Source organism: Budorcas taxicolor, chromosome Y (genome assembly GCF_023091745.1).
Source record: "Budorcas taxicolor isolate Tak-1 chromosome Y, Takin1.1, whole genome shotgun sequence".
Classification (NCBI taxonomy): Eukaryota; Metazoa; Chordata; class Mammalia; order Artiodactyla; family Bovidae; genus Budorcas; species Budorcas taxicolor.
This window is the reverse complement of record NC_068936.1, coordinates 9890507-9915011: the sequence shown is the minus strand read 5'-3', so window position 1 is coordinate 9915011 and position 24505 is coordinate 9890507. Positions and strand designations below refer to the sequence as shown.

The 24505-nt window shown below is 44.3% G+C and overlaps 2 pseudogenes; one reads left to right on the top strand and one right to left on the bottom strand.

Annotated features, from left to right (window-relative positions):
- The first annotated feature begins 233 nt into the window (after positions 1-233).
- LOC128070979 (testis-specific Y-encoded protein 1-like) lies at positions 234-2458 on the top strand (annotated as a pseudogene).
- A 10526-nt stretch (positions 2459-12984) lies between these two features.
- Positions 12985-14270, bottom strand: LOC128071051 (zinc finger protein 280B-like; annotated as a pseudogene).
- Between the last annotated feature and the right edge of the window lie 10235 nt (positions 14271-24505).

Here is a 24505-nt window from a genome sequence, read left to right as displayed (position 1 = left end):
CAGCCTAGGGCCCCGCCTGTATGGCTGATGTCCCAGGGCCCATTAACCCTGTCCTGGGCTGCCACCGTCCGTTTCTATAGTTCAGGCTACCCACCGCCCCCCCCCCCCACACACACACGCGAGCCATAGCCTCTGAACCATGCCCCACACTCCCCACAGCAAAAACACTAGTGGGCCCCACAGGATTACTGCACCCTGGGCCGCCATTGCTCACCACTTGCTGTGGTGCTATTATGTCCTGTCCCTTAGCGTCTGACCCAGGCTGGGGTCATGGCCAGAGCCAAGAGGAGCGTGAGAGGAATGCGGGAGCGTCCTGGGACCCCAGACCTCCTTAGCTGTGAGCTCCTTAGGTGCTCAGGGGGATGGGGCCCCGTGGCCTGTCCTGGTGATGCTGCGCATGGCTGGGACATTGCAGCCACCAGTGGCCACACCAGGCAAAGATGCCACCCTCTTCAGAGTGGAGGCAGGAGAGGACGGCGAGGCCCAGGTGGACGGAGTCGTGGCAGGGATCAGACGGGTTTTCCAGCTGCTTCCAGAGGACATCACTGAGGATGTGGAGGTTGTGCCGCATGAGTAACAGCGACAGGGGTCCTCCCTGGAGCTGGAGGAGAAGACGGTGGAGGAGCAGTGCCAGGAAAGGCCTGGAGGCCCGAGTGAGCTCCCGGCACTAGATGTGATGCAGGCACTGGCGACCCTGCAAGTGGAACTGAGCTCTGAGCCTGAGAAAACCTACAGGGCCTACGTTTGGTTCATGTGCAAGAGCCATGAGAGGAGGAAGCGGGACTTGGCTCAGAAGAGTGCCATCATCCAGGGCATCCCTGGCTTCTGGGCCAACGTGGTATCCTTCCTGCTACTCCTTGTGGTCCGCTGCTCAGGAGGAGGGGGAGGTGCAGAGGCAGGAGCAGGAGGAGGGGTGGAGGCGAGGGGGCAGGATGGTGGACCCTGAAGGAAGTGTGGTACTGGGCAATTGGCAGGCTCCAAAGGCACAGCTGAGTAGAGTCCGGGCAGGGCCACACCTGTAAGTGTCGCAGCCATGACCCTGTGTGTCTACTTCAGGCCTGCATCTGAGGAGGAACAGCCTCTAAGTCAGAAATGACCAGAGACAGTACACCAGAGCCGCCTTAGCTGACAGTTATTGTTGTCAAGGTGAATGATTCCTTAAATAACTGAGATATGGGAGTCACACACACACACGCACACACACACACACACACACACAAACCCACAGAACATATGTAGACATACACTAGCCAACCCCAACCCCTTTGCTTTCAGACATGGTTTGTCACAACGATTGTTAGTCCTACCATGTAGGCAGTGACATGCCACTACCCAGCATACACAGGTCTGGGAAATGATAGCTATCAGAAACAGCCCCTGCCTGGGGAATGCAGACCACCTCAGATACAGAACACCACCAGGAACACAGAGCCATGAGGTTGTCTGATGGTATGGCAGGGCCTGAGCTCATCAGTAGTGGCTGGGTAAGCAGAAGTGCCCAGCATCCTTGAAGATGCCTCTTCCCGTGTCCTTCTTCCACCCCAGACTAGGGCTGATGTGCCTGGCTCTTCTGGGCCCAGCATGTGGCATAAATGGCTCCTTGACCTCAAGCAGATTATGAACCACCCTCAAGTTCCTGTCATGATCAGCGACCAAGATAAAGACTTTCTCAGCTACATGATCGACTTGAATGTCAGTGAGGGAGACTGAGGACAGGTGGGCATGGGACTTGGTGGGGTGTGGGAGGATCATGTTATCCATGTCCTACACTGTGAGAGTTTGGAGAGGCTTCGTGGAAGCTGTTAATGCCTGCCTGGGAGGCAAGCTGAGGACCCTAGAAGCTTGCACCTTTTCCCTCCTCCCTGTCCTAGCAGGTACAGGTGCGAGCCGTCCACGGTCATGCAGCAAGCTGATCTTTTCCTTTCGAGACCACCCCTATTTCTTGAAAAGAGTGATCATAAACGAGTATTACCTTGACATCACTGGTAACACGTGAGTCCAGGAATGATGATTGTGGGTGTGCAGGGGTGTGGATGATCCACCTCTGGGATCCACACCCATCTCCCCTCTCTTCCTGCAGGGTATAGGGGACATCGTTCCACTCCAGTCCGTTGGTTCTGGGACTTTGAACAGGGAGCACCAGCTGCAGGCTGGACACCAGGAGCCTTAACTTTCTCAACTGGTTGTCAGGCCACAACTGCCCAGAATCAAACAGGATTGCTGAGGTGGTATTGTTTTGGTCCTGCATACAGTTGATGATTGTTGTTGGAGTTCTTGGCTGCTCATGTGAGGGTTCAGATCCTGGTCAGCCCAGGGATAAGCTTGCTCAGCAGCAAAGTGTTGCCAGCAGATTATCAGCGAAGATCAGTGGGATGATCTCCTGAAGGACTACCCCAGGAGAGAAGATTTTTCCACGACAGAAACACGTGTGGTGAAGGGGTCTGGAGGTGGGCCATGAAGGGACAGCCTTGTGCTAGCCGGGACACTGTCCTTTCCCAAATGGGCTTGCTCAGTCTCATGCACGCTGGCTGCGGAGTCTGAATTTGGGCCACGCATGTAGCAAGTGGCCTGCTGAGACTGGGGGCTTGGGGATTCAGTGTGTCTGTGAGTGAAGCAAGTCCCCTCAAATCAGTTGTGGTTGCAGAGTTGAGAGTGCTAGGTGATACTATTAGAGGCAGGGTGAATTAAGTTCCTTTGTCAGAATCATCCTTCCATGGGTCCTTCCATCTCCTGGCCTCCTGTTGCTCACTGAGTTTGAGATTGCCTGTGCCTTACACTCCCGCCCCTTACCCTGGGAAGGCCTAAAATTGCAAGGGCGTCCTCTCCGGGGTCCCAGTGCACCTGTGTGCTGACTTTGGGATCTTCTGTGAAATTCCACATCCACCACTTGGTGGCTCAGCACCACCACACATGCTGCGCTGGAAGCGGCTTCAGGCTGCCTTGGGAAAATACGGAAGAATTCGTGGAGAAGGTGAACAGGGAGCCCCAAGGGCAGGACATGGTGCCTACTGTCGCCATCTCCGCCATTGCTGGCCTCGGTCGCCTTCACCTCCTGAAACACCTATGTTCGTTATTTGCATTTGTGTCCCCGTGCTGAGCGTGTGTGTGTATACACACGTGCTTATTTGTGCTGCCTGTGTGTGTGTGTGTGTGTGTGTGTGTCCAGCCCAGGGCAGAGGCAGAGATGAAGGCGGCAGGAGAGGAGGTGCTGAGCAACCAGAAGAGGAATCATGAGGCGACCAGGCTGAAGGTGGTCAGTCGCCGTATCTCTGCATTGACCCTGCCCAGGATGGGAACGAGGAAAGGATGGCCAGTGATAACTCCAGACTGTGGCTCCAGATATCTGCAATTAGACCAGATACAAAACATGCTCATCAGTTCTACCGTGTTGTTGTGTGTGTTTGGATCAGGAAAAGGGTTTCACGGTCTAAGGATTCACACAGAGCAAATCACGTGGGGTGGGGCTTTGAAACCACTGCCTGTGGAGCCCTCAGTGTGTGGGGCCACGGGCTGGCCTCTGGAAATGATGGACGTGCCTATGGCAAGACCCGGGATGGTGAGGCTAAGGTCCTGCCGAGATGGGCAGAGAGCTGAAGGAGAAAGAGTCACAGATTGCCTGCTGCACTGGAGACTTGTTCCACACACATGTGACAAGGAGAACTGGGAAGGTCCTGGGCCAGTGCTGCCCCAGATCAGCCCAGCAGCCAGCACACGCCCTCCCTGAGGGTGGCACACACTGGCACGGTATGACACAAAACATGAGATGTGCTAAAGTATGCTGTATCTGCAAAACCACAGGCATCCTAGGAGAGACATGCTGTGAGCGTGGCATGCCTCCAGGCACTTCCAGCCTGCCTCCTTGGCAGTGCCCAAAGGCGAGGAAAGCACAAGTGGGCTTACCTGTGTGACCCTATGCCGGGATATGCCTGTGAGGGAGGGAACAGAGAAAAGACAAGGGCGGTGGGTAAACTGCATGTCCCAAGGGACCCCAGGAGAGGGAGACAGAGAAGCCCCTGGCACAGTTCAGGGCCTGCTGGTTTTCAGGGTCCAGACTCTAGGCAGTAGCGGTCCTGCCAAAGATACCCCATGGTCCATGCTGAAAGTTCTGACATGAATTCCTTCTTTTCTTTGGGGTCTTGCCCCTGGCTTTGGGGGCCTGAAGGGCAAAGGTGCACGTCTGCACCTGAAGGAGGATTCTGGTAGTCTTGCTCAAGCAGAGTCTCTGATTGTGTTGTAGGGGATCTGCACCCAGGTGACACTCAGAGGGATGCTGCCTTCCAGGTGACCGTCTTGGATGTCCCTGGGCCCAACCGGGCACTGGCTGCCTTGGCAACAGGTGCTGTGTAGGGAAGCAGGGATGCATGACTGTAGGGAGTCCGACCTGGGCCTAATGAGAGCAACTGAAAGAGAGCCTTGGCATTTAGCAAATCACTGAGGCATGGGTGGTTCAAGCCCTCTTGGTCCATTTCAGATAGTAACACTGCTTTCTGTCCAACGGAGGCATTAGCTCTGGGCCCAGAAACTGCAGGTTTCCCAGGGCATCATCCGTTGGGGGACTCCATGTGCATGGGTAGTGTTAAACACAAAGGAAGATGTGTAGGGATGCCACCTTACTTTTATGGCCTCCAGTTCCATTCTTGGTATCGGAAGAGACCCTGTATCATGTGCACCTTCTTCACAACCTTGCATCAGACCCAGGCCTGTCACAGTCTCTGGGGGCTTTTGGAGGCTCAGGCATTTCTGGCCTTTTCCTGCTACGTGGAGATAGCACGTGGGGGCACAGGCAGATGGTGCACACAGAACGCTACACAGATAGGAAGAACAGGGGGCCTCATTCAGAATGCTGGGGGCTGTAACGGGTGGTAGGCTAGCAAGAGGGGCACAACATTGACAAGGAATGACCTAGATAGGGGCACACCGAGAAAGCAGTTCTTCAAGTCAGCTGAGCTCAGAGGTCCTTGTTTTCTGGTCCCCTGAAGGAATGCACAGGCAATGGATCAGGCCAACGTGACTGGTACTGTGAAGCTGTCCAAGGTGATGGGAGAATGCAGAAGGCAGGCACATGTTATACAGCTGTTCATGCCAAGAACTTCCAACCCTGCCCGCTGCTCTGCAGGCCAGTCCCTGTCAATAGCAAATGCCAAGGTTTTGGAACCTTTGAGGATAAGGCACAGAGGTAGACGTGTAACATGACATGATCGATGAGCAAGTGAGAAAACAAGGACAAAGAAATGTGGGTGCTTACCAAAATTCACGTTCCTGAAAAAGAAAGCTTGTACTTCGGCATATGGACAGGTTTCCTCTCAGCGATGTTACTGTGTACACACATAGGTTTGTGCACATGTGTGCGCAGAAATTTGAGTGCTTACCAAAATTCATGTTCCTGGAAAAGAAAACTGTACTTCTGCATATGGACAGGTTTCCTCTCAGTGATGTTACTGTGTTCACCCATACATTTGTGCACATCTGCGTGTGGACATTTGAGTGCTTGCCAAAATTCATGTTCCTGGAGAAGAAAACTTGTACTTCTGCATATGGACAAGTTTCCTCTCGGGGATGTTACTGTGTACACGTGTATGTTTGTGCACATGTGTGCGTAGAAATTTGAGTGCTTATCAAAATTCATGTTCCTGGAAAAGAAAGCTTGTCCTTCTGCATATGGACAAGTTTCCTCTCAGCGATGTTACTGTGTACACATGTATGTTTCTGCACATTTGCAGGCAGAAATCCCTGCCAGTTCGCTTGAGAGTATGAGCTATTGCAACTGACCTAGCCAGGTGATAGAAGTTGGACAGCAAAAACATGAAGTTCTTAGGGAAAGGTACATAGTCTCTGGCCAGCAGAAGCACTGAAGCCAGGGAATCGCTCCCCGTTATCTCACTGAGCAAACACGTTCTAAGTGGAATCACAGTCGTGCAGCTAGAATGCCTGGCAGAAAGGAGAGGCAGGAGGAAAGAGCCTGGGGAGTGTGAAGAGGAAAGTCCACTACACCTGCAGTTTATGAAAACTAGAAAATGTACCTAATGTGCTGGGAGGACAAACTGTACTTAATTAATTGACTTATCTAAGAGGATTTCCATCCAAACAGCCAAAAGTGCTTCCTGGTCTCTTCTTGCTGCCTGTAGTAAAACATGAAGGGAATTTTTCTAAAAATTTGGCAATTTTTCAGTCTTTTAAGACGACAGAAGATGTTAAAGTTAATGACTCTCAAGCAAGATCATATCCAGGGCATTGAGATTAGGTGGTCTAAATATAACATTTTACACCACCAACAGGCCAGTTCTTCTTCGTATTATTTTTTATAAACAAAGGTGTTCTAAAGGTGAGTGTGACTGTAAAATTGTTTGGTAAGCCTCAGAAAGCTGGAAGGGGATGCCTCATGGCATTATTTAGTCAGGCCAATACCCTCCAAAGAGTTTAGGGGTGTCACTCCGAGATCCTTTCAGTCACACAATAAGACTTCTACCAAGGTTCAGGGTGTTATCCCTCAGCTATCTCAGCAGAAAACCAAGACAGAGTAAGCCTTATTATGAAGACATGTGTGATTGTGGCTTTGGAGTGGGGTGCTTTGCCATGAACACCAGTAAGAGTATCAGGAGACACACCAAGGTTTTAAGATAACATATTTAAGTTCAGCTCGGACTGCAAGGACCAGCAATAGTACAAAATAGGAGCTCTGGACTTCTACCTTCTACAAGCAGGAAGCAGGCTAGGGAGACTGTTTCATGTAACCATATACTAGCCACCTTTCACGCAACGGCATCACGTCAGGGGGTAGAGTTAAAAAATCAGAGACTGAAGCCGAGGAAGTTTCCAGGCCTTAAATACTAATCAAAGGACTGCCCACAAGAACCCATGGGATTTCACAACTGCTACTACTGACTCCCATCTCCCCTCCCCTTTCTGGAACAGGAGTGTCTATGAAGGTTATCTATGCCCCAACATACCACCACTGTATGTCGGCTGTGAAAGGGAGCAGATTTACTCATCTCTTTTGCTCACACATCCTCCGGTCTAGAGGAACTACACTTGTATAATTTGAACTGATGTGTTGGAGACTTGAGAGGCTCTTGGACTGCAAGGAGATCAAACCAGTCAATCCTAAAGTAGATCTCTCCTGCATATTCATTCGAAGGACTGATGCTGAAGCTGAAGCTCCAATACTTGGGCTACCTGATGCGAATAACTGACTCTTTGGAAGAGACCGTGATGCGGAAAAAAATGAAGGTAGGAGAAGGGGACAGCAGAGGATGGGATTGCTGGATAGCATCATCGACTCAATGGACTTGAGTCTGAGCAAGCTCCTGGAGTTGACGGACAGGGGAGCCTGCAGGGCTGCAGTCCATGGGGTCGCAAATACGACACAACTGAGCAACAGAACACTTGAGATACTGTACACGTGGACCCTGATCCATAGCTGGACCTGACTTAGACGACAAGGTCCTGAACTTCAAGTTAATGCTATAACAGATAAATCGTTTGAAAGCATTGGCAGGAAAATGCATTTTGGACATACAAGCATGTAAACAGTTTCCGGCCATCTGTGTACCACGCGGTTTTAAACTATGTCCACGGTTCCTTCCTTCTCCCCTTCACATGTGTGGTGGACTTAGTGGCTCACTTCTCATGTTAGAATATTGTAGAAATGAACAATGAAGCGTCTGAGACTAGGTCATAAAAGGCACTGCAGCCTCCTTGCTCATCCTCTTGGATCACTCACTCTAGAAGCCAGCTTAGTCATATCTTGGGAACACTCACGTAGCCCTTTAGAGAGGCCCATGTGAAAGAACCGAGGCTTTCTCCCAACAGCCAGCAAGCAAACTGGTTTCAACAGCTATGTGAGTAAGCCATCTTGGAAGGAAATCCACCGGCGCATGGCAAGGCTTCAGAGGATGGCAATCTCATGAGACACTGAGCCACAACACTCAGCTGAATTACTCCTGGATTCCCAACTTTCACCAGCAGTATGAAACTATATTGTTTCAAGCTGCTAGTTTTGGCTAATTGGTTATGCAGCACTCGTTCATTAATGCACTGCCAACTTTGGGCAATGCCTTTATTCAGGGCTGCCTGTCCATCTAGTCCAATCTAATCCAGAATCTGCTACTTCACTTTAGAAAACACAGCCCACCCTTGATTTGACCACCCTCAGTATCAGATCAAATATCATTTCACTCACCTGAATATCTTATCAGCCTTGCCTAGCCTCAGCAATGATCCTCTCAGTTGAGCCAGAATCCACCCTCACCCTTATAGTCCTCTTAATAAGTTTCCGTCCACTGACACCCATTCTGTTATTGTTGTCCATTGCTTTTCAGTCTCCCATCTCTGTTTGTAATCCCATGGACCCACCCTGTTCCTTAGCTATAAATCCCAGCTGCATCCCTGCTGGAGTCAGACATAAGCTCAATCTCTCTCCCATGTTATAATACCCCACTGTAGTACTCTTACCTTGAATCAAGTTTTCCTTACCACCTTTCGGAAGTGTTATGAATAATTTTTTAACATTGCCAAGTTCTGTTAGTAAGGATAATTCTCAAAGGAATATAGTTTTATACCTTACTCTCTATACTATATTCATTTGGGGGAACAAATATCTAAAATTAAAACATTTTATGTTTTCACCATACAAACAGAAAATATCTTTGAAACTACATTTACATATCTTAAAACATGTAGGAATCTGAAAAGGATGTGTGTATAGACATGTCAGTGTATACACACACATACCCTCAGAGCTCCAAGGAAAACTTAATTCTCAGCAAACGATAAATTAAAACATTCAGCCTGAAAATAGTGAAATCTTTGGAATCAACTTGCCAAAAATCTTAGACAATGAAATTTTAATTAAAAACCATGTATACATAAAAATATTTGGGATTCAGACAAAATTGCTAAATAAAGATAGGTCAATCCCTAAACCATCTATGAGAAAAAAAAAAAAAGAAGAAATCCTCAGTATCATGTAATAACCTATAACGGAAAAGAACCTACCAAAGAATAGATACGTATCTGCATAACTAAATCACTCTGATATACATCTGAAATTCAAGACTGTAAATTTAATACATTAACAGAGAAAAAAATTGTAAAGAAAGCTTCTAAAATACAAAGTTACAAAAGAAAAAATCCTAAAGAATGTAGAAAGTATATATGAATTGAAACAAAAATAGAAAACAACAAAAATAAACCTTGTTGGGATAATAAAGCAAGAGCTGCTTCTTGGAAAAAGAAAATCAGAAACATTGATACAACGGTGGGAAATCTAATAAGGGGACAAGGAGGTTAATTATGGGATTCTGAGAGGATAATATTCAACTCTGAGTGGAATTACATTTGTTTCAGGAAAGGTCCAGTCAAGCAAAAACCTGGAGAAAGAAAGGGAAGGAAAGAAAGAGGAAGAGAGACAAGGGAACAAAGCAAGAAAAAGAAAGGAACGAATGGAGAACGAAAGAAAAGTAAATGTCTCAACAAATGTTGTAAACTATCCAATCAAACAATTCTCTTCAAGATCTAAAAACAGAAACGGAAATTTATTAAGCCAGATACTCATTGCTTTTGATGATACTCAGAACAAGAAAGCCCATTTACACATCACTATTTAGAAGCTCAGAACTGGCCAACACCAATACGATTATTTAAAAAAATAAAAATATGCCATGTTATTTGTAAAAAGACAGACAGCAGAAATAATTTTTTAAAAATTATTTCTACAAATACTAATTTTACTTACAATGTTTGGCAACATTAATAAAATAATAAATTTTTCCCGAAAGAACAAGCACAGCAGACAAGGAAATTCACAAAGGGCAGTAACAAAATAGTAATGTTGACAGATCTTCAATATATTCGTAAAGAAAACAAAGTGTCATTGTGTGAACAAAATATAGAGGTATCAATAGAAAAACAGAGGAAGCTCCTGAAAGAACTCAACTCACTATTAACTATCTTTTATTTGCAGGCACAGAATCTGACTCAAGTTAAATCTAAGAAGCAAAGCCCTGAGGTTATTATCTCTTCGTTTGTGTGTGTGTGTGTGTGTCTGTGTGTGTGTGTGTGTGTGTGTGAAAATTTAGGAAATTTAGGCTGGAGAGGGAAGAAGAGGATAGAGACTTCAAGTGCCTTGAAGGAGGAGGAGGAAAGAGAGGGGGTTGGAGATTTGATTGTGTTATTTGAACAGCATTGGTGAAGCTCAAACAAGGGAGGTAGCAAGCCATGCAGGCCTACGGGAAGAGCATTTCCCGAAGAACAGCACTTGCAGTCTCTGGATCGGGAAGAAATGGAATTTGATGGAGGAAAACCAAGGCCAGTGTTGTCAAAAAGAGTACATTCGTGGGGAAAAGAGTAGAGTAGAAGGACAGAGAATGGAAGAGAGGAAGCAGTCAGGGACCATATTGCTGGAACCTTTTAATTTGGCAATAAATACAACTTGTCCTCCTTAGGAGCATACTTCACAGCAACTAACAGTAACAGTGTTGATAATACTCAGCAACAATAAAAACACATAACTAAAACATTTCGTATTTTTTACTACAGAAATCGAAGAAAGGAGATAAGAATGCAATAGTCTGCGTATTTATTTACACACAGAGTTTTCACCTGAGACCAGAATACACACACACTCTTTATACAACTAAAAGTGGTTTAAGCTGACACTCAGCAAAGTGCTTGGGCCCAAGTAAACTAACTGGAAAGGCCTAGTAAAATATTCAAAGTGCAAATAAACCAATCAAGCTTCGAGTAAATAAACACAATTTATTTGAATTTGAATTTACACTCAGGAAATTACCTAAAATGGAGACAATAGACTCACTACAGCTTAATCATCTGTAGTCCTTCCTCTTCAGTTCTGAGAGGGATGCTAACCCCTTGGTGATTATCACTTTCCAGCATTTTGGGAAAGTTTAGAGGACTTAAATAAATTGAGGAGTGGCGAGAGTGGGGAGAGACAAAGAGGAGGAGAAAGGAAGAGGAAACGGAGAGATTGCTCCTGGCATAGGTCTACAGACAGGATCCCAGCTTCCTTGAATGGTGCACAGAGACTGCTAGCTATCTGTGCCAGAAGTGGAGAAGGGGTGACATTCAACTCCAGGAGGAGACTCAACTCCAAGAACCTACAGAGGCAGCCAAGTGTGCTGATGTTCAGGAACCAATACTTAGAGGGGTTGTACCCCACAGGTCTGTGAAAGAGCCCTTGGAGACCGCAAGAAAAAAAGGTTTCCACGAGTACAATCACAGATTAGATGGTTGGCGAGATTAGAGGAAGGATAACTCTATGACCTGATAATTACTGAAATACAGGAGACAATTCCTGCACATCAGACTGTGTCAAGAAAGACTGAAACTCAATTAGTTTGATACAATGGGAAATTACACACGCCAAGAATTAGCTGTTAACGCTACTACATTTGTGTCCAAGGCAAGATAAGATACAAAACTGAAATCTTCACATGTTCAACTAGGGTAAGACACATGTAACTGGAAAATATAAGGAAGAGTTCTAAAAAGGGTTTAATCACCCTGGACTATTTTTATCCGCCATATTTACTATTCTTGGACAACTCCATTGTAGCTTAAGGGTAAGAGAACTCAATTTAGCCCAATTCAAAAGCTGAACAGATTTCCTGTGTTTGATCCTTTGCAGTTAAAACTATGGGTCCAGCACAAATCAAAGTGGACGTCAAGGCTCTCTTTCCTTTGGGAATTTTCACTTGCTTTGCTACTGTGTCTGACACAGATATGCCTACCTCATTGGGACTACAGGCCAGCCAACTGGCAAAGGGGACGCAATGAATCAAATTCCCCTTTTGATCACTCAACAGGAGGTCCACAGGCACCAGGTCTCATTCTATTAACTATCTCTGCTTCTCCAACTGCAGTCAGTGATACACAGGGCCTGCTTGATGCTTGCAAGGGTCTCTCACCAAACACAGGCATTTTTAACCGTTGGCTTCCTTGAGATGTCCCTGGGCTAGGTAAATGCACTCTGAGACAGTGTTCCTTCTACCTTGGCTCTATGCCTGGAGTGAATGTATGCCTCTTCCTCAGCTGGGACAAGAAGCCACAGCTCTTCACTGATTAAATCCCGTGTCTGGTCCAAACTCACATCATAGCTTCTCCATCAACTTCTCCACTGCACGCTTTCAGAGCCAGGTTATCTTCGATCAGCCCAAGAGGCACTTCAGAGAGTGACATTCAAATCTGGCTATATAGCTGATACTGAGAACTTCAAGGCATGAAAACAGTTGAAAATTACGTTGCTAAAACACTCTACAGATTATATGTATACTAGAGCTTTCGAACTTACAAGTAACATCAGCTACCGAAATAGGTTCTTACTTTTCCTTTCTCCACTTCTCTCATTCTCTCTCTCTCACACACGCGTGCACACATTCTTTTTACATGTTAAGACAATTATATGAAAAACAGATAATAGATTTTTAAATAACATCTCAATACACAGATCAAACGAAATTGTACTTCCTGTATTTAAAACAAAATCACATAAATTACCCATCGGTTTCCCTATATTTGATATTATTGAATAATGCTATAATTTGATCTTTTTGGTTTTAATGGGGTTTTTAACTTTGACTGAAATACTTGCTTCAGACTTACTGAAAGCAGAATTAACTTTTTTCTTCTTTTTTTGACCTCCTACTTTTAGATTTGGGGGGTGATGATTCAAAATCAGATGTGTTCACGGTAATGGACGCTACTTCCACCAATCCTGGTTGAAGGGGTTCCAGTGATACCTGAATAACAATTTTTGTTTCAGGAGACAATCCTTCTAGCTGCTTAGGCTTCTTAAACATTTGATGACACTGGGTCTTGTGCTCCCTTTCCTCTTTGGAAGTTAAAAACTGCAGCCGACATTTGGAACACTGGCGAAAACTCTTTTCCCAGTGCCCTCTATGATGACGTCCGTAGGCTGTTGCAGTTTTAAAAATTTTGAGACAAAACGGGCAAAGTAAATTCTTAGTGTTACCACGGTATGCTCTGAAATGTGCATCCACATCTGCAAAAAATGATGATCTGTAACTGCAAACCTGGCATACATAGGGCATTTCACCAGGCTTATGATTGTCTTTCATGTGCTCTAAGAGAACCTGATCTGTGTCAAAGGACAACTCACAGATGCGACAGACTGTGGAGGGCCCCTGGGGAGTGTGGACACTTTCAATGTGACACTGCATCTGGAAGGGAGTAGGAAACTGGCGGAGGCAGTGCCGGCAGGTGGTGTGGGTTTTCCAGCTGTCACCTCTCTGCCTCTCAAGTTCCAAATGGTGCTTCATGTGATTCATAAACTTGACATTTTTTAGAACTTTCAAGCAGCTGAGGCATTTAAACGCTGTGTGGGTCTTCGGTTCTGGCTGCCCAACTCCTATATGCTCTCCATAGTAGAAGTCACCAAGTAACACAATCAGCTTTCCTTCTGTGGGATCACCAATTTTGTTTGGACTTGCTAAACTTGCAAAATCAGTTTTTGTCAGTCCATTTTCCCCTAAAGGTCTTACAGGCTTGCAATGACCATTGTCCTTTGGAAAAGGTGTTGGACAAGGTTCTCCATTCTGAACATGGCTTAGTGAGGTATGGACACGGTCTGGTGTGCTTTGCTGAGTGGTCACTGTATGAAAAATACCTGAAAGGGACAAAGCTAAAGAATGTTCCCCTATAATGCCATCACTGAGCTTAGGCCTTCTGGGATTTCTGCTATTTGTTTCACAAGTGGAAAGTCGCTTTGAGACATGAGGACTTTTATTCATATCTCCTGCAGAAACCGCTCTTTCTACTGGATGCTGCAATGAACTTGTGAAGGTAATCAAAGAAGAACATGACTCCTTTGAAAAGCACTTCGGCACTCTTTGTGGTGAAATACTTTTATAATCAGCTTGAGATGGAGGTTCAATAATAATAGGACTATCTGTTGATCTTGATTCAGAGTCAGAAACTGGCAAGACAGTCTTTGCTTCTGATGTAGGAGTCACATGACTAACAGGCTGTAATTTGTCAGCGTTACCTTTCCTGAAGTGACCATACCTTTTTCTCCTTGAACAAGAACCTGGGGTATCTCTGCTCAGTACGTTTGAAACGACTGGTTTTGAAGCTGAGCTCATCCCAACAAAGATCACGTCAGCATCTTCATTTACATGTTCCACTCCGACCAAGATCACTTCATCATCATCATCATCTGCTTGTTTGGTTTCTCCCTCCCTTTTCCGTACTTCTGGCTCTTGTTCTTCTTCACGTAACATACATGGTAGTTCCATATTTTGAGTACTTTTTTATTCTTAGAGGGTGCGGCCACAAGTCCCAGTGCTTCCTTTATACAAACTGCCACCTAAGTATAAACATACTACATATTAGTTAAGTACAGAAAAATGGGCTATTTGATTATCTCCAAAACTCTAGAGTAGTTATAAACACCCGATTCTTACAGACAAAGACACTGAGTGTCAACGAGACTCATTGACAGCTGAAAAACCTATGACTACAAGTCTACATGGCTCTAGAATCATATCTTTGTCCCATGTTCACTTTAACCTCTTCTATTTAAAAAAATAAAGAAAAAAAAACCAAAAACCCACCACGACTGATCATTAGGTGAAATCACATGTAAAGGACGAGTACTTTTACAAAAGCACTGTTGTACAGCGTTCAGAAACATGGACTTTGGAGTCAAAGAAGATTAAGTTGGAATTCTAAGTTAACCACACACCAGTTGCATCTTCTTGGGCAAATTTATAACTTTTAAAGGTGTTTCTGTCTCTTAAAGACAAACATGCTTATTTCTTAGACTTAAGGTTACCAGCTCTTTTTAAAAGGCATCGGCTATTCAAGGGCATCTTGTTTTGTAGTAAAATTTGAAGAAAATGTATCTTAAATGCACATTACACCTGATTCACAAATTCTAATTTCATAAATGTTAACAAAGAAAATAGGTAGCAAATTCAAAGTATAATCTATCTATACCTAGTTAACAAACAGCATAATTCAATGTCAAGCACTTAACACAGGCCTAGGAAATTGAGAATGAGCTGTCTTGATAGTCTCACCCCAATTCCACACTGATATATCCTAAATTTCTCCCTCTAATCCTAGCTAAACTTAAATCCAACAATGCTTCATCCTTCACGCCACAGGTCTCTTCCCCATATAGCAGGCAAAGTGATGCCAGTATTTCTCTCAAACCAATATCAGACAGAGACATCACACACAGACACACACATACACACACACACACACACACACACACACACCCGATATCCCTTATGAATACAGGTGAAAGAATCTTTAACAAAATACTGGCAAACAAAATCCAACAACATATAAAAGAGATTGTATACCATGATCACATGGGATTTAGGGAGGTATGCAAAGTTGGTTCATTATATGAAAGTCACTCAACATTATGCCATTTTAAAACAATGAAACAAATAACACATCTGCCTGAAGAAAAAGCATTTCCCTGAATCTAGCACCTTTTCAGAACCGGGCTTAAAAGAACACTTAATAATTAAGAACAGAAGAGAACTTTCTCAATCGAAGGGCACCTGTAAAAGACCCACAGCTAACATCATACTTAAGAATGAAAAACTGAAAGCTTTCCCTCTAAGACTGGGGAAAACACAAGAAGTCTATTACACACTTTGGCTCAACATTATACTGGCAGTTCTATAACCAGAGCAATCAGGTAACAAAAGAGAAATGTTGCTGTTGTTTAAAAAACAAAAACGAAAAAAAAAAAAAAAAGAAAACAACCAGCCTTCAGAATGGAAAGGAAAAAGTCAAAGTATATTGGAGATAACATACTTTTGTATATAGAAAATCTTGAAAAAAACACAAGTATTAGAATTAATATAAAGCTTGCAGAATAGAAGACAAATATTTTAAAAGTCAATCACATTTTATACAGTAGAAACAAATGTTGTTAAGTAAATACCTGAATCTACACTAGCATTAAAAAGAATACTTAGGAAGTCAGAAAGAGAAAGACAATATATTCTTTGGAATGGCTGAGTAATACTCCATTGTGTATATGTACCACAGCTTTCTGATCCATTTATCTGTTGATGGACATCTAGGTTGTTCCATGTCCTGGCTATTATAAACAGTGCTGCGATGAACACTGGGGTCCATGTGTCTCTTTCAATTCTGGTTTCCTCAGTGTGTATGCCCAGCAGTGGGATTGCTGGCTCATACGGCAGTTCTATTTCCAATTTTGAAAGGAATCTCCACACTGTTCTCCATAGTGGCTGTACTAGATTGCATTCCCACCAACAGTGTAAAAGGTTTCCCTTTTCTCCACACCCTCTCCAGCATTTATTGCTGGCAGACTTTATATGAATCAATTCTAATGACAAGGTTGAAACTGGAGCCGATTATACACAGTGAAGTAAGCCAGAAAGAAAAACACCAATACAGTATACCAACACATATATATGGAATTTAGAAAGATGGTAATGATAACCCTGTATGAGAGACAGCAGAAGAGACACAGATGCTTAGAACGGAATTTTGCACTCTGAGGGCGCGGGTGGGGTGGGATAATTTGGGAGAATGGCACTGAAACATGTACACTATCATGTAAGATAGTCGCCAGTCTATGTTCCAGGCAGGATACAGGATGCTTGGGGCTAGTGCACAGGGGTGATCCAGAGAGATGATATGGGGTGTGAGGTGGGAGGGGGGGGTCAGGATTGGGAACTCGTGTACACCCGTGGCGGACTCATGTCAATGTATGGCAAAACCAATACAGTATTGTAAAATAAAATAAAGTAAAAATTAAAATTAAAAAAAAAGAGAAAGACAAATCTTGTATGGTATCACTTACATGGACTCTAAAATATGACACAAATGAACTTATCTATGAAACAGAAACAGACTCACAGACATAGAGAGCAGACTATGTGATTCCCAAGAGGGGAATGGTGGGGCAGGCATAGATTGGGAGCTGGTGATTAGCAGATGCAAACTATAATATATACAATAGACAAACAAGATCATACTGTATAGCACAAGGAACTATATTCGTAATTTGTGATAAACAATAATGGAAAAGGGTATGAAAAAACTGTGTGTGCATATGTGTTGTTTACATATGAAGGAAAGGAAAGGACAACTGTTGGCAAGCACGTACAGAAACTGGATTCTTGTGTGTTACAGATAGATTTTAAAATGGTGCAACTGCTACAGAAAACAGTTTAAAGGCTCCTCGAGAAACTAAAAACTAGAGCTGGCACATGATTCAGCAATTCCACTTCAGGATATAAATTCAAAAGAAGTTAACATGGGGTCTTGGGATATCTGCACAGCCGTGCTCACAGCAGCACGAAGCACAACAACTATGAGGTGGAAGCATCGAAATGTCCATCAAATGTGATAGATACATACAATGAAATATTATTTAGCCATATAAAGAAAATTCTTTCACATGCTACAACATGCATTATCATTTCACACATCAAGCCAAATGAAATAAGCCAGTCATACAAAAAGACAAATACTGTAAGTTTCTACTTGTATGAAATAGCTAACATAGTCAAGTAATCGAAAGGAAACAAAAAAGAACGACGGAGTCCATGGTCTAGGTCAACAACCAAGAAAAGAGGAGTTGCTGCTTAATGGGACAGGTGATGGGTACAGAGTTTCGATTTTGCAAGATGTAAAGGTGTAGAGATCTGTTTCATAACAATGTGATAAGGAAGTCCCTGGTAGTTCAGAGGTTAGGACTCCACAGTTTCCTATCAGGGGCCTGGGTATGATCCTCAACCAGGGAACTGTCATTCAAGCTGCATAGCACAGCTAAAACAACGACAACGACAACAAAACAACACTGTGACTATGTGTGTGTATATGTGTTAGTCACTCAGGTGTGCCCAACTTTGCATCCCCATGGACGAAAGCTCACCAGGCTCCCTTCTCCATCGGATTTGCAGTGGCTTGCCATTTCTTTCTCCAAAAGGCTGATGAAAGTGTGTGAAATACTTAGCATGCAAAAATGGTTAAACTGGTAAAAATTTAAGTTAGATGTTTTCTACAACAATTAAAAAAAGAAAAGCTTTTAACAACCAGGAAAAGAATTTGAATAGACATTTCCGACTCTTTGCAACCCCATGGACTGTAGCCTATCAGGCTCCTCCGTTCATGGGATTTTCCAGGCAACAGTGCTGGAGTGGATTACCATTTCCTTCTCAAGGCGATCTTCCCGACTCAGGAATTGATCCCGGGTCTCCTACATTGCAGGCAGACACTTTCCCTTCGGAGCCACCAGGGAAGCCCCTAGCAAAATGTAAAGCAGTCTCACTGAGATACTACTTCACACCCATACTACTTCACACCCAATCAAAATGACGAATAATAACAAGTGCTGCAGAGGATGTGGAGAAAAGGAATCTTCAGATATTGTTGAGGTAATTGCTGTAAATGGTACAATCACTCTTGCAAAAGTGGTTTGTCAGTACTTCAAAAATTAAATATAGAGTAGCCATATGATCAAGGAATTTCCCTCTTTTGTATATATCCACAAACACTGAAAATGTTCAGTCCATGCAAAATCAGTGTTCACAGCAACATTACTCACTATAGCCACAAAGAGTACACCATCCACGTATTATCCATTCATTGACGAATGGATGAACAAACTGTGGTATACGCTCAAAATGGACGGCATAGAAGCCATTTACCATATTCATTACCATATTCAGCCATAAAAATAAAACAAAAACATTCACTGCTATACAGCCATGAAATGGAGGAATCTTGAAAGTACACAAACGAGGGGACTTTCCTGGAGATCCAGTGTTTAAGACTCTCCACAGGTGCCATCCCTGGCCTGGGAACTAAGATCCCACATGCCACAGAGCTAAATAAATAAATATTGAAAAAGAAAATATGACATCTGAATCAAGCCAGACACAAAGGTCACACTTTGTATGTGGGAGAACTGTAGGTGGAAGAGAAGCAGGAAAGAGAAGCACTCTGTAATCCAAGTGAAACATTTTTTTCAGGGAGGAGGAAATGAGCTAGTCTGATAAAGGATGCCAATAAATTAAGTAAGATAACAACTAAAAATTGACCACGGAGTTGAACATTTGAAATTCACCTGTGGCCTTGACAAGAGCGGCTTTAAAGGAATATGGGAGAACTAGAGATAACAAAGTCTAGAAACAACTCTGCAGAGATCTATAATAAGCAAACATGAAAAAAAAAGCAGCAGAAGCAGGATGTGTCACCCAAAGATGGATTTTTAACGACAGGTCACATTATAGTCAGTCTGTTTGCTGATGGGAACCATCCAGAGAAACAGAAAACTTAATCCAGAACAAAGAGGAGACTTGCTAGAAGATCAAGAAATGAGTAGGTCTAGAACTGAGTACATCAAGAATTGAGTAGATCAAGCCAGAGAGCACACAAGCTGGAGAAGGCAATGGAAACCCACACCAGTACTCTTGCCTGGAAACTCCCACAGATGGAGGAGCCTGGTAGGCCGCAGTCCATGGGGTTTCGAAGGGTCGGACACGACTGAGCGACTTCACTCTCATGCTTTGGAGAAGGAAATGGCAACCCACTCCAGCGCTCTTGCCTGGAGAATCCCAGAAAAGGGGGAGCCTTGTGGGCTGCTGTCCATGAGACCGCAGAGTCGGACATGACTCAAGAGGCTTAGCAGCAGTAGCGGCACACAAGAAGGGTACACAAGCCAAATAATTTGCTCACATTGACAGAGCTGAGGTCATATGAAAAAAAAGGCTGACATGGTGGATTAATGGGTACAGTAACCAGCCTTCAAGTGAATCGAATCTCCTGATATTCCCACCCCTGTGTAGTTCTCTCTCAATCTATCACAGGGTTGACCTGTGAGACTAAGCAAATACACAACTGAAGACGTGTAACATCTGAAAAAAGACTCTGCACTTTATCATGGGTGCAAGTGCTTTCCTGAATCACTCATTCTGAGAAAAGACAGCAGCCTCCACAAGAGAAGCCCCTTGGAGAGGCCCACAGAAGGAGGAACTGAGGCTTCATGAGTACAGGCAAGTGAGAGAGCTTAGATTCAACAAGCTAAGTCTTCAGAGGTGGCCAAGCCAGACAAAAGCTTGACTACTACCTCAGGAGAGATCCTAGGCCAAGAGATAACAAGTGTGAAGTTCTTTCAAACTATTCAATTTTGAGATCGTATGTACAACACAAACATTTCAAGTTATAATACCATTCACATCATACTTACACACAGAAGAGTTCTCCTATAAATATAGCAAAAATTAAACACACACACACACACACACACACACACACCAATCCAAAGCACCGAAACACAGGAGTTGCCTGGCAGTCCAGTGGTTTGGTTAGGACTCAGTTCTCTCACTGCCAGGATCCTGTGTTCGATCCCTGGTTGGGATCCTATGAAGCCACATGTTGTGACCAAAACAAAACATGCTGTGAAGTTCAAAGCTGTACCAGCAAGATAAGTATACAACACAGCTGTAGGCACAAGTTGCTGGGCATAGAGCTACCTATGATCTTGTTTACTCGCATGAAATGAACTCAGATGGTGCCTCGCCCCCATCCAGTAGAGTTCACTTACTTAATGAAATAAAGCCCTTAAGGGTACAGAAATGAGCAAGTAATCTCACGTGAACATGTTAAATCACAGGACATTGTCTCTGAATGAACCACTTGATTCATTTATTCATTTGGCCATGCTGCTTGGCTTGTGGGGTCCCGGTTCCCTGACCAGAGATTGAATCCAGACCACTGCAGTGAAAGCCCAGATTCCTAATCACCAGGCCACCAGGGAACCCCCCCACCTGCATTGCTTTGCTTTCCTAGCTAAAAATTTAGGATATGTGCATTCCCAATTTTAGCCTCACCAAGTGGTAGGAGTTAGCTCTACACAGCTTAAGACCCATGGTGCTCTTACTTTTTTTCTTTCAAGTCTGTGTGTGTGTGTGTGTGTCTGTGTTCCTGTGGAACCTAATGTATTTAAACACACATGCACAAATCTTCACGGCCCAAGCCGGTTCTGCACCCAGGCACAGTCAGGTGGGCGCAGCAAAAAAAAAAGAAGAAAAAAAATCGATCTAGTGGCCTCTTCACTGCCCTGGTGCTTTGGTCGTTTTCCTGTTTCCTCTTGCCTCTCCTCGGACTCCAGGGCTGCCCCATCCTTGGGGGCCCCGAGATTCAGGCCTTTGGTTCGGGAAGTTGGCAGATGAGGTATTTGTTTGTTTGTTACTGAGAGAAGGGAGGTGGGAGGAAGAAGCTCAGGGCTAAGGAGTTCAATCACTTGGTCTGGTTGAGTGTGAGACACCTGGTCAGCATCCGTAGGGTAGGACCAGGTAGGGCCTGGGGGGATAGAATGTTCCCGGAACAGGTGACTCACCCTGAGCTTTTCTTATGCTTGTCCCCAGGATGTGACCGTTTGCTGCCTGGTAGGTCTGAAGCGCTCAGGATTTCAGTGGGCCCCTGAGGTAAGGTGACAGACATCTTTACAATAAGGGACAAAGTTGTGGCTTTCTTACTTTCCGTTTTTCTCCTTTCATTCATTGGCTGACACGTTGGTGTTGAGAGAGAGTATTCCTGATTGGGGATTACCTGACCCTGATTGCGGGTGCTGACTTCAGGGCAGTCATGGTTTCAGGTTTGCAGCTTTCTGAGTGGCAAGCTTAAAAACAGGCAGGGTGACTTGCTTTCTCCTGCCTTCTTGAAAGAAAAAAAGTAAGAGCACCATGGGTCTTAAGCTGTGTAGAGCTGACTCCTACCATAGGATTCATAGGAAGCCCTATGCCCAGCAACTTGTGCCTACAGCTGTGTTGTATACTTATCTTGCTGGTACAGCTTTGAACTTCACAGCATGTTTTGTTTTGGTCACAACATGTGGCTTCATAGGATATTCGTTCCCCAACCAGGGATCGAACACAGGATCCTGGCAGTGAGAGGACTGAGTCCTAACCAAACCACTGGACTGCCAGGCAACTCCTGTGTTTCGGTGCTTTGGATTGGGGTGTGTGTGTGTGTGTGTGTGTGTGTGTGTGTGTGTGTCTGTGTGTGTGTGTGTCTGTGTGTGTGTCTGTGTCTGTGTGTCTGTGTGTCTGTTTTTTTAATTTTTGCTATATTTATAGGAGAACTCTTCTGTGTGTAAGTATGATGTGAATGGTATTATAACTTGAAATGTTTGTGTTGTACATACGATCTCAAAATTGAATAGTTTGAAAGAACTTCACACTTGTTATCTCTTGGCCTAGGATCTCTCCTGAGGTAGTAGTCAAGCTTTTGTCTGGCTTGGCCACCTCTGAAGACTTAGCTTGTTGAATCTACACTCTCTCACTTGCCTGTACTCATGAAGCCTCAGTTCCTCCTTCTGTGGGCCTCTCCAAGGGGCTTCTCTTGTGGAGGCTGCTGTCTTTTCTCAGAATGAGTGATTCAGGAAAGCACTTGCACCCATGATAAAGTGCAGAGTCTTCTTTCAGATGTTACACATCTTCACTTGTGTATTTGCTTAGTCTCACAGGTCAACCCTGTGATAGGTTGAGAGAGAACTACGCAGCGGTGGGAATATCAGGAGATTCGATTCACTGGTTACCGTACCCATTAATCCACCATGCCAGCCTGTTGTTTCATATGACCTCAGCTCTGTCAATGTGAGCAAATTATTTGGCTTGTGTACCCTTCTTGTGTGCCGCTACTGCTGCTAAGCCGCTTGAGTCGTGTCCGACTGTGCGGTCTCATGGACAGCAGCCCACAAGGCTCCCCCTTTTCTGGGATTCTCCAGGCAAGAACGCTGGAGTGGGTTGCCATTTCCTTCTCCAGTGCATGAGACTGAAGCCGCTCAGGCGTGTCCGACCCTTCGAAACCCCATGGACTGCGGCCTACCAGGCTCCTCCATCTGTGGGATTTTCCAGGCAAGAGTACTGGTGTGGGTTTCCATTGCCTTCTCCAGCTTGTGTGCTCTCTGGCTTGATCTACTCAATTCTTGATGTACTCAGTTCTAGACCTACTCATTTCTTGATCTTCTAGCAAGTCTCCTCTTTGTCCCGGATTAAGTTTTCTGTTTCTCTGGATGGTTCCCATCAGCAAACAGACTGACTATAATGTGACCTGTCGTTAAAAATCCATCTTTGGGTGACACATCCTGCTTCTGCTGCTTTTTTTTCATGTTTGCTTATTATAGACCTCTGCAGAGTTGTTCCTAGACTTTGTTATCTCCAGTTCTCTCATTTTCCTTTTAAGCCGCTCTTGTCAAGGCCACAGGTGAATTTCAAATGTTTAACTCTGTGGTCAATTTTTAGTTGTTATCTTATTTAATTTATTGGCATCCTTTATCAGACTAGCTCATTTCCTCCTCCCTGAAAAAAATGTTTCACTTGGATTACAGAGTGCTTCTCTTTCCTGCTTCTCTTCCACCTACAGTTCTCCCACATACAAAGTGTGACCTTTGTGTCTGGCTTGATTCAGATGTCATATTTTCTTTTTCAATATTTATTTATTTAGCTCTGTGGCATGTGGGATCTTAGTTCCCAGGCCAGGGATGGCACCTGTGGAGAGTCTTAAACACTGGATCTCCAGGAAAGTCCCCTCGTTTGTGTACTTTCAAGATTCCTCCATTTCATGGCTGTATAGCAGTGAATGTTTTTGTTTTATTTTTATGGCTGCATATGGTAAATGGCTTCCATGCAGTCCGTTTTGAGCATATACCACAGTTTGTTTATCCATTCGTCAATGTTGGGTAATACGTGGATGGTGTACTCTTTGTGGCTATAGTGAGTAATGTTGCTGTGAACACTGATTTTGCATGGACTGAACATTTTCAGTGTTTGTGGATATGTACAAAAGAGGGAAATTCCTGGATCATATGGCTCCTCTGTATTTAATTTTTGAGGTACTGACAAACCACTTCTGCAAGAGTGGTGGTACCATTTTACAGCAATTACCTCAACAATATCTGAAGATTCCTTTTCTCCACATCCTCTGCAGCACTTGTTATTATTCGTCATTTTGATTGGGTGTGAAGTAGTATGGGTGTGAAGTAGTATCTCAGTGAGACTGCTTTACATTTTGCTAGGGGCTTCCCTGGTGGCTCCGAAGGGAAAGTGTCTGCCTGCAATGTAGGAGACCTGGGATCAATTCCTGAGTCGGGAAGATCGCCTTGAGCAGGAAATGGTAATCCACTCCAGCACTGTTGCCTGGAAAATCCCATGAACGGAGGAGCCTGATAGGCTACAGTCCATGGGGTTGCAAAGAGTCGGAAATGTCTATTCAAATTCTTTTCCTGGTTGTTAAAAGCTTTTCTTTTTTTAATTGTTGTAGAAAACATCTAACTTAAATTTTTACCATTTTAACCATTTTTGCATGCTAAGTATTTCACACACTTTCATCAGCCTTTTGGAGAAAGAAAGGGCAAGCCACTTCAAATCCGATGGAGAAGGGAACCTGGTGAGCTTTCGTCCATGGGGATGCAAAGTCGGGCACACCTGAGTGACTAACACATATACACACACATAGTCACAGT